Genomic DNA, 15,491 nt, shown 5'->3' on the forward strand with positions numbered 1-15,491 from the left:
GTGTTTTAACAAGTGATTTCAATTGTATTAAACTTGTTTTGCCTAATTTATTTTCTCAGTTAAGGTTGAGATACAAACAAAAGAGTATTAAGATTGGTAAAATATTCTCTCCTTTGCGCATCCAATGCCAATGGGTTGGTCAGAGTAAATGTGTATGATAGGAGGTTAGATGGTAATGACAATCTGCAAGCGTATTTTATTTTCCCTATGGATTGTCAATGTGAGTTAGTGTATTATAGGAATGATTGTTGTTTAATTAACGACAAACATGTGCTATGGATGGTGAAGTATCGACTTGAAAATTTGAATATTAAAAGGGAGATTACGTTTTGTAAAATGAAGGGGTATTTGAAGTATTCTATGAATGACATGCCAGAAGATTTCCAGATGAGGGCCCCATCTATTGTTGTGTTATCTAAAAAATATACTAATGATAATGTTGATGTTTGGCATTGTGCTCCAACCAAGGCTATTCCGATTCTGACCCGGACTATGTCTGTGGGTTTACTAGAGAGGCGAAGAGATTTGTTGTTAGAAGGTCTTGGGAAAAGTGGTTTAGTTATTCATGAACGCAGAAGTCGTCTGAGTTTGTCTGAGATTGTTGAATGTAGAGGTGGTGATGGAACTAGTGATGTTGATTCTGGTCCGTCGATTTCGGAGGTTGGTGTTAAAAAAGAAGAAGGTGATCAAAGAGGATCAATTGTTATGGATCCTGCAAATTTTTTTAATGTTTTACAAAATGTAATAATGAGTGTAAAAAATAACAATACAAGATTAAGCAAATAATTACACAGTTGGAACTAATTCCTAGACTTTTCCACTTCACATGTGTACTCTGTTGGAGAATTCCTAAAAGCTTCAAAACTTTAATTATTTATATTTATTATTATATTTTATTATTTATTTATTTCCTTTTATAGCCTTATTTATTTGAATTTTAAATTTGGTTTTGGTTTTGGTTTTATATCAAAATGTGTGTCTGTTCCAAACAGATACCAAAGAGCCTATTTAAATAGGACTCTAATTGAGAAAAGAATTACAACGTACTCTGATCTGTCTCTCTCTCCTTCTTCTCTTTACAGTATTTTATATTTTCTGGGCAATTGATACATTCTTGGCAAATTCTTCTGGTACAACTGTGCATTGTGTCAGATTCCCGTGGATTCTTGGATTGTATCTTGGAGCCGTTTGTGATCGTTAGAACCTGCACGGAGGGAGCGCATAACGACTTTAGGACAGCATCTTTGACGTGCCTCTTACAATCACACAGGCTACTTTCTGAATTCTTTCATCTTTTACTTATTCTGTTATATATTTGTATGTCTAGTTTATATTGAATTAAGAAAACCTATTTAAAAAGAATCTGTTTTGCTTTCAATATTATTCTATAAAATTGATTTAAGTAAATATTTTTTAAATTCCCACAACAATCTAAAGTCGTTAAATCTATAACATATTTAATCTTTTAATTATTTGTGTTTCATAATTGCTCTTGTTGGTATTGAACAAATCTGTTAATAAAAATAAATAATATAAAAAAAAAACAACAATAACGGAAGTTTTTGTTTCCCGGTTTTTGATAAATTTTTTTATAGATTTTTTTCAAAGTTTGATTCCATTGATTTGCATGAAATATACATAATTATTCAAAGTCAATTCGGAAGTATACGTAATTATTTGTGTTTTAAAATCTGTTTATTAAATTGCGTTTTTTCCCGGAAACAAAGTAACTTTGTTTTCAAACTTTGACTTGTTTTCAAACTTAGACTTATATTAATCAAGCAAGTTGTACAACTTGTTGTTATGTGTAGTTTTTATTTATTTATTTATTTTTTATATTAATTTATTCTTAGAAAGTTGTTGAGTAAAATCAAAATTTTTCACATAATAAATTATGTTGTTTGGATTCATGATATTTAATTAGTGTTGTTCATGTTATAAATTATTGTGTTTAGATTTGATCTGTATAAAAATTTGTCACATTTTATTTATTCCTAAATTATTGGCAATTATTTTTCAATTTCAAATTTAATAACATTTGTGTTTGTTTCATTATTGTTTCACACAGATTAAGATACTCCTTGGCTCTCTTGTTCTTTAAATATTTAAAATGGCTAATTTAGAAGAAACTGTTAGTGTGAAACCTGAAAAATTTAATGGTAATAATTTTGAAAGTTGGCAAAAACAAACAAGATATTGGTTGACCGTGTTGGGTCATATGTCTGCCATAGAAGATCAGGATTTTGTTGGATCTTGGCTGTCACTCGAGCAAATCGAATTTCATTGTTATAACAGGATCCTTAGTGTGTTATCTGACCATTTATATGATGTATATCAGTCGACCACCTCGACTGCAAAAGAACTATAGAAAACCTTAGAGGCCGAATATGGAACTGTAGATACTGGTATTGATAGGTTCATTGTCTCTAATTTTAATGGTTATAAAATGAAAGATGACATACTTGTAGGAGACCAAATTCATGAGTTTCAAGAACTACTTAGAAAAGTAGAAAAGAAAGGGACAACTTTTAGTGAGGAGTTTAAAGTGTCTTGCCTTATCAATAAATTGCCTCCATCTTGGAATGACTTTGCTAAGCGTCTTAGGCATAAACAAGGAGATCTGTCATTAACTCAATTAATCAATACACTGAGGGTGGAAGAGAAACATAGATCAAATCTAGAAACTGGAAAAGAGAAAACGCCTAAGGTAAATGTGGTGGAGAATGCGAATAAGAATAGTTCCAACAATAACTTTCGACCTAAAGGTAAAATTTTCAAGAACAACCTTAAGTTTAAATCTAGAAGTCAAAATGGCAAACACCATAATAACAACTACCAAGCCAATGCTAATAGTTTTAAAGGACAAAGGAGTGGCAAGAGGTTGTGCTATGTATGTGGAAGAACCAATCATTATGCTAAGGATTGTTTTTTTAAGAAGACTGATGAGTATAAACCAATGTTCAACAATAAGCAAAGAAATCAAGGTCATAATGCTAAAGTAAATATGATTTTGGGAAAAGAAGAAATTGCCGGACCATCTTTTAGGTATAATCCTGAAATTAATTCTATTTTTGAATATCAAGATTGGTGGTTAGATTCTGGTGCTAATATACATGTGTGTGTTGATTGTGATTATTTTAAAACTTTCCAGAAATCAAGTGGAGGAAGTGTAACTTTGGGAAATGGATCAATTGCACCTATACTTGGCATTGGAGATATAGATTTGAAGATGACTTCTGAAAAAATCTTAACTTTGAGAGATGTGCGATATGTTCCTGAAGTTAGAAGAAATCTTATTAGTGGATCGTGTTTAGTACAGTTAGGTTACAAAATTGTAATGGAATCGAATAAAATTGTAATAAGTAAAAATGATATTTTTATTGGTAAAGGTTTTATATGTGATGGTTTATTTAAATTGAATGTATCTTTTGAAGTTAATTATATCTCTCATAATATTTTCAATATTGAAGTTTGTGATTTATGGCATAAAAGACTTGGACATGTGAATTTAAGAAAAATTAGGAAAATGATGGATTTAGAATTAGTTCCTAAATCATCTATTGATGTTAAACGCAAATGTGAAATATGTGTGCAAGCAAAACAACCTAAGAAACCTTATAAATCTGTACTAAGAAATTCACAACTCTTAGATCTTATACATAGTGACGTTTGTGATTCTAATAGACCACTAACTAGAGTAGGAAATAAGTATTTTGTAACTTTTATAGATGATTGTTCTAAGTTTTGTTACTTATATTTAATTAAAACCAAAAATGAAGTGTTTAGTAAATTTAAAATTTATAAAGCTGAAGTAGAAAATCAATTAGAAAGAAAGATTAAGAAACTTAGATCTGATAGAGGAGGTGAATATAATGTAGGTACCCTTAGTACTTTTTGTGAAGAATATGGAATTATTCATGAAGTAACCCCACCTTATTCTCCACAATCTAATGGGATAGCTGAAAGGAAAAATAGAACTCTTATGGATATGTTAAATGCAATGCTTATTAGTTCTGGTTTACCGGAGAGCTTGTGGGGGGAAGCAATACTCACTGTTTGTGTTATATTAAATAAAGTAATTGTAAATGACAATGATAAAACACCTTATGAAATTTGGAAAAAACGAATACATAATCTTAAAATGTTAAGAGTGTGGGGGTGTTTAGCAAAAGTAGCAATTCCAGAACCTAAACGTAAGAAAATAAGACCTAAAACTGTGGATACTATTTTCTTAGGATATGCTGAAAATAGTAGTGCTAATAGATTTCTAGTAATAAATTCTAAAATTAATGAAATTACTAATAATACAATAATTGAATCTCGTGAAGCTACATTTTTCGAAGATATTTTTCCATATAAAACTCGGATCTCAAATCAGGTTGTAAATAGAACTTCTACTGCTAGTACTAGTGTTATTCCTTTGAGAGATGATTCTGAACATCTAAATATAGAACCTAGAAGAAGTAAGAGAACTAGAATAGAGAAAACCTTTGGAGATGATTTTTACACTTTTTTAACTGAAGGAGAACCAAATACTTTTATAGAAGCTATATCATCTTTAGATGCACCGTTTTGGAAGGAAGCCATTAATAGTGAGTTTGAATCTATTCTTCAAAATAATACTTGGGAGTTGACTAACCTACCTCCTGGGAGTAAAGCTATCGGTTGCAAATGGGTATTTAGAAAGAAATTAAAACCTGATGGAAGTATAGAAAAATATAAGGCAAGATTAGTAGCTAAGGGGCTTACACAAAAGAAAGGAATAGATTATTTCGATACATATTCACCTGTTTCTAGGATCACAACCATTAGAATCTTAATTGCTCTAACATCCATTTATAATTTAGAAATTCATCAAATGGACGTTAAAACTGTTTTTTTGAATGGAGATTTAGATGAAGAAATTTATATGGAGCAACCTGAAGGTTTTGTGGTTAAAGGACAAGAACATAAAGTTTGCAAGTTGGTTAAATCTTTGTATGGACTTAAGCAAGCTCCTAAACAGTGGCATGAAAAGTTTGATAAGATAATTCTAGAATTTGGTTTTAAAATCAATGAACATGACAAATGTGTATACTATAAAGAAGATAATGGGGAATGTATTATTTTGTGTTTATATGTTGATGATATCTTATTATTTGGAACAAATCTAGAGATAATTAAAAATGTGAAATCTTATTTATCTTCAAAATTTGATATGAAAGATTTAGGAGAAGCTTATATAATTTTGAGTATGAAATTAGAGAAAACAACCAAAGGTATTACATTGAATCAATCTAGAATCCTAGAGAAAATGCTAAAAAAGTTTGATTATTATAATCTCAAACCTGTTTCAACTCCTTTTGATTCTAGCATGAATTTGAAGAAAAATAATGGTGTACCTGTATCTCAACTTAGATATTCTCAAATTATTGGATCATTCCTCTATATTGCTAATAAGACTAGACCTGATATTGCCTATGTTGTTGGGAGATTAAGTAGACATACTCATAATCCTAGTAAAGATCATTGGATTGCAGTGGAAAGAGTTTTTAAATATCTAAGAGGAACTGTAGATTATTCACTTTACTTTAGTGGTTTTCCTAATGTGGTAGAAGGTTATAGTGATGCTAATTGGATAACAGATAACTTAGATGTTAAGTCTACTACTAGGTATATATTTATGTTAGGTGGAGCAGCAATATCATGGGGTTCTAAAAAACAAACCGTTATCTCTAGAAGTACAACAGAATTAGAACTTATAGCCTTAGACACTACGTGTATTGAAGCTGAGTGGATTAAAAATTTACTCCTTGATATTTCACTTATGAAAAATCCTATACCTGCTATTTCTATACATTGTGATAATAGAGCTGTAATAGAACTTGTGAGACAAGCACATACTAATAAAAAGATGAATAGGCATATGCAAGTGAGGTATAAATCTATTAAAAGTTTGGTGAATAAAAATGTTGTATCTTTGAATTTTGTGAAATCTGAAAAGAATATTGCTGATCAGTTAACAAAAGGTTTATCTAAGAGTGTAGTCTTAGATTTATCGAGGGGGATGGGTCTAAGCCCATAAGGAGTCAACTAAGGAAATAACCCAACTTCTGTGATTGAAGATCCCATGAAGGAAGTTCAATGGGTAGGAACAATCTTTATAGTGTGACTCGTATTCCAGCACTTTAAAGAAGGAGACTTTATTAAATTATATTCTCCTGCTCATCCCTAAGATATTAGTGCTGATGTAAATGTGATGGTTAAGGAAGAGTTTTTACTCTAAATGAATCCGAGGCGGGCAAACTCTCGCAAGATAGACATCCGTCACTTCTATCTTTGGAGGATTCACTTAAGTGAGAGCGTCGTGAAGCCGCGAACGTGGAAATAGGGCTACTTTCTAAAACTCTCATGAGAATCAAGATTGAGCACATGGCTGCTAATAGTGCTAACCCGCGCCACAGTTATGTATCATACCATATGTGTGACATGTTGAATTCTGGTAAAAGGATTTAGTTCAAGACCTAGTTCACTAAGATTCTTTCAGAATGAAACTGTTAACACTAAGTGAGGTTCAAGTTTAAAAAACACCAACACCCATTGTATGGTTTTAAAGTTGCCCATATTATTTTTATTTATTTATTTTTATTATTTGACTATTTTACAAAGTTTTGAATCTTGTGGGGGATTGTTGGAGATTTCCTAAAAGCTTCAAAACTTTAATTATTTTTATTTATTATTTATTTATTTCCTTTTATAGCCTTATTTATTTGAATTTTAAATTTGGTTTTGGTTTTGGTTTTATATCAAAAGGTGTGTCTGTTCCAAACAGATACCAAAGAGCCTATTTAAATAGGACTCTAATTGAGAAAAGAATTACAACGTACTCTGATCTGTCTCTCTCTCCTTCTTCTCTTTACAGTATTTTATATTTTATATTTTCTGGGCAATTGATACATTCTTGGCAAATTCTTCTGGTACAACTGTGCATTGTGTCAGATTCCCGTGGATTCTTGGGTTGTATCTTGGAGTCGTTTGTGATCGTTAGAACCTGCACGGAGGGAGCGCATAACGACTTTAGGACAGCGTCTTTGACGTGCCTCTCACAATCACACAGGCTACTTTCTGAATTCTTTCATCTTTTACTTATTCTGTTATATATTTGTATGTATAGTTTATATTGAATTGTGAAAACCTATTTAAAAAGAATCTGTTTTGCTTTCAATATTATTCTATAAAATTGATTTAAGTTAAATATTTTTTAAATTCCCACAACATACTCAAGTCCATTGAATATGATAAGAGTACGGATGTGGTCAGGGCTGAACCCAGGACTCAAGCATTGGGGGGGCCCAAAAAGGAGACATCAGGACATTTATAGTCGAGTGAGTTGAAGAGAGTTCAAACAGATTTAATAACTATTAAAACTAGTAAATCAATGTTAGAAATAAACATGTAAATAATGAAAACGTACTCTTCAAATGAGATGTTTTAAATTTTCAATTAGTCGAACCTAATAAAATTAAAGTTACTTTTGGAATTATGTTTTCTTTTTTCAGGCTATATGATTTTTATATTGACTAATTATTCATCATACAATTATTTTTTTTTTTGGTCTTTGATAGATAGAGAAACTAGAGAACATTCAGGGTTTAGTTATTTTAAAATTTTGTTATATACTCGCACATCTGTGAGTCTCTCCAATTTTTAACTAAATCTTTCATCAAATTTAAATTTGACGAAAATTTTGGTAAGAATGAGGTCTAATACTTATTAAAGTTATATCAAATTAAGGGAGAAGCAAATCAAATTAAGCATGAACCAAATTTTTCATCAAATTATTATCAAGTATTTTTTCATTTAAATTTGATGAAAAAGATAAAGGATTTGAGATGATTTTTTTTTAATATCAAAATTGGTTAAAGGAAAATTTTGAGATAAGTTAAATGTTTTTAAAAAGATTTGATGAAAGTTTTGATTCACACCATTAGGTGAATTATATCAAATTAAGTATTTAGACTAAACTTGAAGAATTAGTTTATCAAATAATTGTTGGACAATCTTCACTGTATTTGAAAAATAAATTCTATTGTGTACTTAACAATAAACATAATTAATAAGAAATAAAGGAACTGAGAGAATTTGTTTGATTACAAAAATCAAATCATGAAAATAAAATAAAATAAATAAAAACAGATTTTTATTTTGTTACCAAAACAAAATCAAAATCTGATTTAAATAATTAAAAAAACAGAAAATAAATAACCAACTTATTTGATTAATTTATTGAATAATATTCTGATCAAGTCCAGTGTTCGACATTGTGTCTTTAAGACAGATTCGTCATCTCCACGGTGCTTTCAGAATACGAACGTCTATCTCCCAGGATAAAATAATCAATCAACGAATAAATGCAGCACTACAATTTATTCGTACAACGAACACACTAAGTGTATACACTCTTTCCACAGAAAACTAATGCAGCAATATGAAGAGAATAATAGCAGAATTATTTGGGATGAAAATAATAAATTAAACATCAAATGAGGGCTGCCTATTTATAGATGGATTGGTAGCTGCTGGTTTTGAATTAAACAGGTGCAAACCTGTTTGAACAGGTACTGAACCTGTTGGGTTTTGAATTGGACAGATAACCGAATCTATTTGAATTTGAAAATTAAACAAATATGAAATCTGTTCGGGTGGAACAGATTTGGTTTGGACAGAATTTTGTAGAGAGGTGCATTACAAAATTTGAATTTAATTTCAAACTAGAATTTTGAAATAAAAACGGACAGATTTTATTTCCAAAAAAAAAAAAAAAACTCAAATGTTTTTGGCCCAAAAAGATTTGTATTGGGCCGGACAAGCCCAACTTCACACCGCGCTCCCGCGCCCAAGCCTAGGCCCAGCCTAGCCTAGCCCAGCCCAGCCCGATCGACCGATCGGACGGACGACGGTGGTGGCGCGCGCGCGTGTGGTGATTTTTGGGTCCAATGACTCTAGCTCATTTTGCCCATAACCTCTCTCTCTACAAAACTTGGGTACCCCTTGGGGCATACCCCAAGTTCCAATCCCATGCCTTATAAACCCACTCAAAACTTCCCACAAAATCAATGTGGGATAAGCCATTTTTCAACCTTTAAGGATTTTCCACCAAAACTCCATTTTCATGGAGCACACTTTGGCTTCATTTTCCCATTCACTCGATAATGGTTTTGAGCAACTAAATATACCACGTGAATCACAACGCGGCATAGAACGCGTTACCACTTTGACCTGCGAAAATCTACGCATGGGTCCCACCTAAATATTAGACCAAAGTTTAATAAAAATTCTAATTTTACCTAGAATTTTCAAACCATTTCTAACAATCCCCCACATGAATGGAATTTGATGACAACGGAAATGCAACAATATGCAGACTTTGTCAAAAGAGTATAAGTCGAAAATATCTGGCATCAAGATAGGTAGCTTTCGGCCTTGAACCTTCCCTAGTGATAACCTATCGGACTTACTAGCTAACCAATGGACGCGATGACTTGAATTGTTCAGCCGTTTATGTAAGTCAAGACAATAGATTTCACACAAAATATTTTCTAACACATCGTGGTTCTCACTGTTGTGTTCATTTTGACCTTGAACGCTCCTGATTTTCATGAGTGTTTCTAGAGAATTTAGCCTCTTCATTCTCATAGAACCGGCCCCAGTTCAACACCCATATAGGTGATTCTTATTGTGAGTATCTCCTTATACTCGTCTTGATTTTATGCCTTAATTAAGATATAAGTAATCATACGCTTATCCTTATACCCTTGCAGACAACACATGTTACAGATATCACTCTCACCATAGGAATGTGTAGGGAATTTTAATCCCATGGTGATTTCTGGTGAGCCACACATAACTTAGTTGTCCCTTTGAACTTAGTTCTTGGAATCTCCAGTCATATAAGTAGGGTTACCATTATGATGACTCTTATGTAACAGGCTTTAATCCCATCCCCTTCAATGAACTATACACTTGCCTTTTTGTCAAACCTTTTGTTAACGGATCCGCAATATTCCCTTTAGATTTTATATAATCTATTGAGATTATTCCATTTGAGAGCAATTGCCTTACGGTATTATGTCGACGACGAATGTGTCGTGATTTACCATTATACATATGATTCTGTGCCCTGCCTATTACAGATTGACTATCACAATGAATGCAAATAGCTGGCACAGGTTTAGGCCACATTAGAATGTCTTCTAAGAAGTGACGAAGCCATTCTGCTTCTTCTCCTGCTTTGTCTAAAGCAATGAACTCGATTCCATTGTGGATCGCACAATGCATGTTTGTTTCGTGGATTTCCAAGAAATAGCAGCGCCTCCCAGAGTAAAGACATATCCACTAGTGGATTTTGAATCTTTAGTATCCGATATCCAATTTGCATCACAATAACCTTCGAGTACTGCTGGATATCGAGTAAAGTTCAAACCATGATCACAGGTAAATCTTAGATATCTAAGAACCCGAATGATCGCTTTCCAATGGTTTTCTCCGGGATTACTAGTGTACCTACTCAATTTACTGATAGCATAAGGTATATTAGGACGAGTACAATTCATTAGGTACATTAGGCTTCCAATGATTTTGGAGTATTTTAACTGAGATATTGCATCACTTTTATTTTTCAATAAATAAAGACTAATGTCTACAGGTATTCTAGCTACATTCAAATCATCCTTGATAAATTTATCAAGAATTTTCTCAATATAATGTGATTGAGATAATGCATATTCGTCAGATGTTTTAGTAATTTTCATTCCTAATATAACATCTGCGACCCCCATATCTTTTATATCAAATCTTTTGTTAAGCATTTGCTTAGTTGATTTGATCATGTTTTGACTGCTTCCAATGATAAGCATGTCATCCACATAAAGACAAACAATGACATATCCTTGGTCAGTGTTTTTAACATAGATGCACTGGTCACATTCGTTTATCTTAAACCCATTAGTAAGCATAGCATGATCAAATTTTTCATGCCATTGCTTAGGTGCTTGTTTTAATCCATAAAGTGATTTTACATGCCGACAAACTTTCTTTTCTTGCCCCGGTACTACAAACCCTTCGGGTTGCTCCATATAGATCTCTTCATTTAGATCACCGTTTAAGAAAGCTGTTTTAACATCCATTTGATATATTTCTAAATTAAACAATGCTGTTATAGCAATAAGCATGCGAATGGATGTTATTCTTGTCATAGGGGAATATGTGTCAAAATAGTCCAGACCTTTCTTTTGTCTGTAACCTTTAACTACAAGTCTTGCTTTATACTTGTCAATTGAACCATCTGCTTCTATTTTTCTCTTGAATATCCATTTATATCCAAGAGGTTTAGAACCAAGTGGAAGATCTACCAATTCCCAAGTATAATTTTGCATAATGGATTCAATTTCATTATTCACGGCCTCTTTCCACAAAGATGCTTCAAGGCCTGTCATTGCTTCCTTAAAGCTTTGAGGTTTATTTTCTAACAAGTATGCCAAAAAATCTAGACCAAAGGATTTTGATCTTCTCGTTTTCTTATTACGTCTTGGTTCATCATTAGTTAAATCCTGTTGGTCGAGACCATTACTAGTCTCTTGTGTTTGATTGTCATTAGTCTCTTGACTTTGTGTACAATCATATGTTCTTTTCTGTGAACTTAATTCCTGTCATTTCTTGTAAGGAAAGACATGTTAAAAAAACACAGCATTCTTTGACTCTATAATAGTGTTCACATTTATATCAGGTATTTCTGATTTATAAGTCAAAAACCAATATGCACTATTATTCTGAGCATAACCAATAAACACACAATCTACTGTTTTTGGTCCAATTTTAGTCTTTTTAGGAACATGAACTTCAACTTTTGCCAAACACCCCCACACTTTTAAGTATTTGTAAGAAGGTGGTCGACCTTTCCACAATTCATAAGGAGTGCTGTTGGTTTTCTTGTGGGGTATTTTGTTAAGAACATAATTAGCAGACAAAATTGCTTCCCCCCACAAGTTTTGTGATAAGCTTGAACTTAGTAACATGACATTCATCATTTCTTTCAGGGTTCTATTTTTCCTTTTAGCAATTCCATTTTGTTGAGGAGAATAGGGTGCTGTAGTTTGGTGAATAATGCCATGTTGTGCATAAAATTCATTTAATGGTGCATCATATTCACCACACCTATCAGTTCTAACCATTTTAATGGTTTTACCACGTTGATTTTCAACTTCTGTTTTGTAGATTTTAAACATTTCTAAGGCTTCATTTTTACTTCTAAGTAAATAAACATAACAATATCTTGTGCAATCATCGATAAATGTTATGAAATACTTTTTGCCTCCTCTAGTTTGAACAAATTTAAGATCACATACATCTGTATGAATTAATTCTAGAGGTTCGATTTTCCTTTCAACCGATTTAAATGGAGCCTTAGTTCATTTTGCTTCTATACAAATTTCATATTTATGATTAGGATCAATTTCAAACCTTGGTATATAATCTAAACCAATTAATCTACGCAAAGCATCAAAATTCACATGTCCTAATCTACCATGCCATAAATTCGACTCAAGAATATAAGCAAAGGATGTGTTATTCTTATTCATAGCAATTTTTAGTACAACTGTCATTACATTTAATTTAAAGAGACCATCACTCATGTATCCCTTACCAATATACATACCACTCTTTGTTAATACACATTTATCAGACTAAAAAACAAGCCTAAAACGATTTTCACTTAACAAAGAGCCAGAAACCAAATTCTTCCGGATGTCAGGTACATGCAGTACGTTGTTGAGGGTCAGTTCTTTCCGTGATGTCATCTTCAAGAGCACTTTTCCTTGTCCAGCCACAGTAGAAGTAGAAGAATTTCCCATGAAAAGTTATTCACCATTTGCAGCCTCATTGTAGGTAGTGAACATCTTCTTGTCTGCACATATGTGACGAGTTGCTCCTATGTCAACCCACTACTCCTTGGAATTTCCAACCAAATTAGCCTCAGACACCACAGTAGAGAGGTTGATGACATTCACCCCGTCAGAGATGTAATCTAGTTCAGTTACATTGGCCTGATTGGTAGTCTTCTTGCTTGTACTTCCGCGATCCTTCTTAGGGCGGCGGCAATCAAAAGCTCGATGTCCAGTTTTGCCACAGTTATAGCATTTTCCTTTGACCTTCTTGTTGCCATTGTTGTCGCCTTGTTTAGGACCATCTCCAGTAAACTTCCTCTTTTCGTTATGTGGTTTGTGAACTTGTTCAACCACATTAGCCTTGGACTCAATGGGATTTTTCCCATTTCTTTTTTCAGCCTTTCGGTTATCTTTCTCAATTCTCAATCTTACAATCAATTCATCCATGATCATCTCCTTGCATTTATGTTTTAAATAATTTTTGAAATCTTTCCAAGCCGGTGGTAACTTTTCCACTAGAGCAGTGACTTGGAAAGACTCGCTAAGAGACATACTTTCTGAATGAATATCATGCAAAATTATTTGAAAATTTTGAACTTGAGAAATTGCCGTTTGGGAGTCTACCATAACAAAGTCCAGAAATTTACCGACAACAAATTTCTTCGTGCCGGCGTCCTCTGTCTTGTATTTCTTCTCCAAAGAATCCCACAATTCTTTTGCTGACTTCAGAGAGCTGTAAACATTATACAGCATGTTGTCAAGGCTATTAAGGATGTAGTTTCTGCATAAGAAATCTGAATGTTTCTAAGCATCTACAGCGGTAACAACTTGCTGATCACTTTCACCATCTTTAAGTGTTGGAGCCTCTTCATGGAGAAACCGGGCCAAATTTAGAGTTGTAAGATAGAACAACATCTTCTGCTGCCATCTCTTAAACTCAGTACCGTTAAATTTTTCCAGTTTTTCTCCATGATTTATTGGTACTTGAACATGTTTCTGGATAGGGACCGGTTTGCTGTAACAATTGGAGTACCATTTCCAGTTGCAGTAGCCATAATATCTGATTACAAAAAACCAGAAAAACAAACCACAAATTAATTTTCTAGTTACTAAAACCAGAAAAAAAATTATAACACAAAATAATTTTATTTTCCTTGTTACTAAAACCAGAAAAATAAAATACCACAATAATTTTCTATAACACCAAATAATATTTTGCAATTGTTAATGACACTAGTATATTACTACTAGTTGTCAAAGAAAATAGAAGTATATTACTATTATTTGTCAAATAGTTTATAAATACTATTTGTATTTTCCAACCAGAATATCACTTTGTGAAAACACAGAAAATTAAATACAATAAAGATACAAAAAAGAATTCTGTCTTAAGATTGTTGGACAATCTTCACTGTATTTGAAAAATAAATTTTGTTGTGTACTTAACAACAAACAGAATTAATAAGAAATAAAGAAAATGAGAGAATTTGCTTAATTACAAAAATTAAACCAGGAAAATAAAATAAAATAAATAAAAACAGATTTTTATTTTGTTACCAAAACAAAATCAAAATCTGATTTAAATAATTAAAAAAATTAAAAAATAAATAACCAACTTACTTGATTAATTTCTTAAATAATATTCTAATCAAGTCCAGTGTTCGACACTGTGTCCTTAAGACAGATTCGTCCTCTCCACGGTGCTTTCAGAATACGGACGTCTATCTCTTAGGATAAAATGATCAATCAACGAATAAATGCAGCACTACAATTTATTCGTACAACGAACACACTAAGTGTATATACTCTTTCCACAGAAAACTAATGCATCAATATAAAGAGAATAACAACAGAATTATTTGGGACGAAAATAATAAATCAAACATCAAATGAGGGCTGCCTATTTATAGATGGATTGGTGGTTGCTGGTTTTGAATTAAACAGGTGCAAACCTGTTTGAACAGATACTCAACCAATTGGGTTTTGAATTGGACAGATAACCGAATATGTTTGAATTTGAAAATTAAACAGATTTGAAATCTGTTCGGGTGGAACAGATTCAGTTTGGATAGAATTTTGTAGAGAGGTGCATTACAAAATTTGAATTTAATTTCAAACCAGAATTTTGAAATAAAAACGGACAGATTTTATTTCAAAATAAATAAAATAAACTCAAATATTTTTGGCCCAAAAAGATTAGTATTGGGCCGGACAAGCCCAACCCAACCTCACATCATGCACCCGCGCCCAGGCCCGACCTAGCCCGAACGGCAGTGGCGCGTGTGTGGTGATTTTTGGGTCCAATGAGTCTAGCCCATTTTGCCAATAACCTCCCTTTCTACAAAACTTGGGTACCCCTTGAGGCATAACCCAAGTTCCAATCCCATGCTTTATAAACTCACTCAAAACTTTCCACCAAATCAATGTGGGACCAGCCATTTTTCAACCTTTAAGGATTTTCCACCAAAACTCCATTTTCATGGAGCACACTTTGGCTTCATTTTCCCATTCACTCGATAATGGTTTTGAGTAACTAAATATACCACGTGAATCACAACGCAGCATAGA

This window comes from Camellia sinensis, chromosome 3 (assembly GCF_055761805.1).
Source record: "Camellia sinensis isolate YWXY chromosome 3, ASM5576180v1, whole genome shotgun sequence".
Lineage (NCBI taxonomy): Eukaryota > Viridiplantae > Streptophyta > Magnoliopsida > Ericales > Theaceae > Camellia > Camellia sinensis.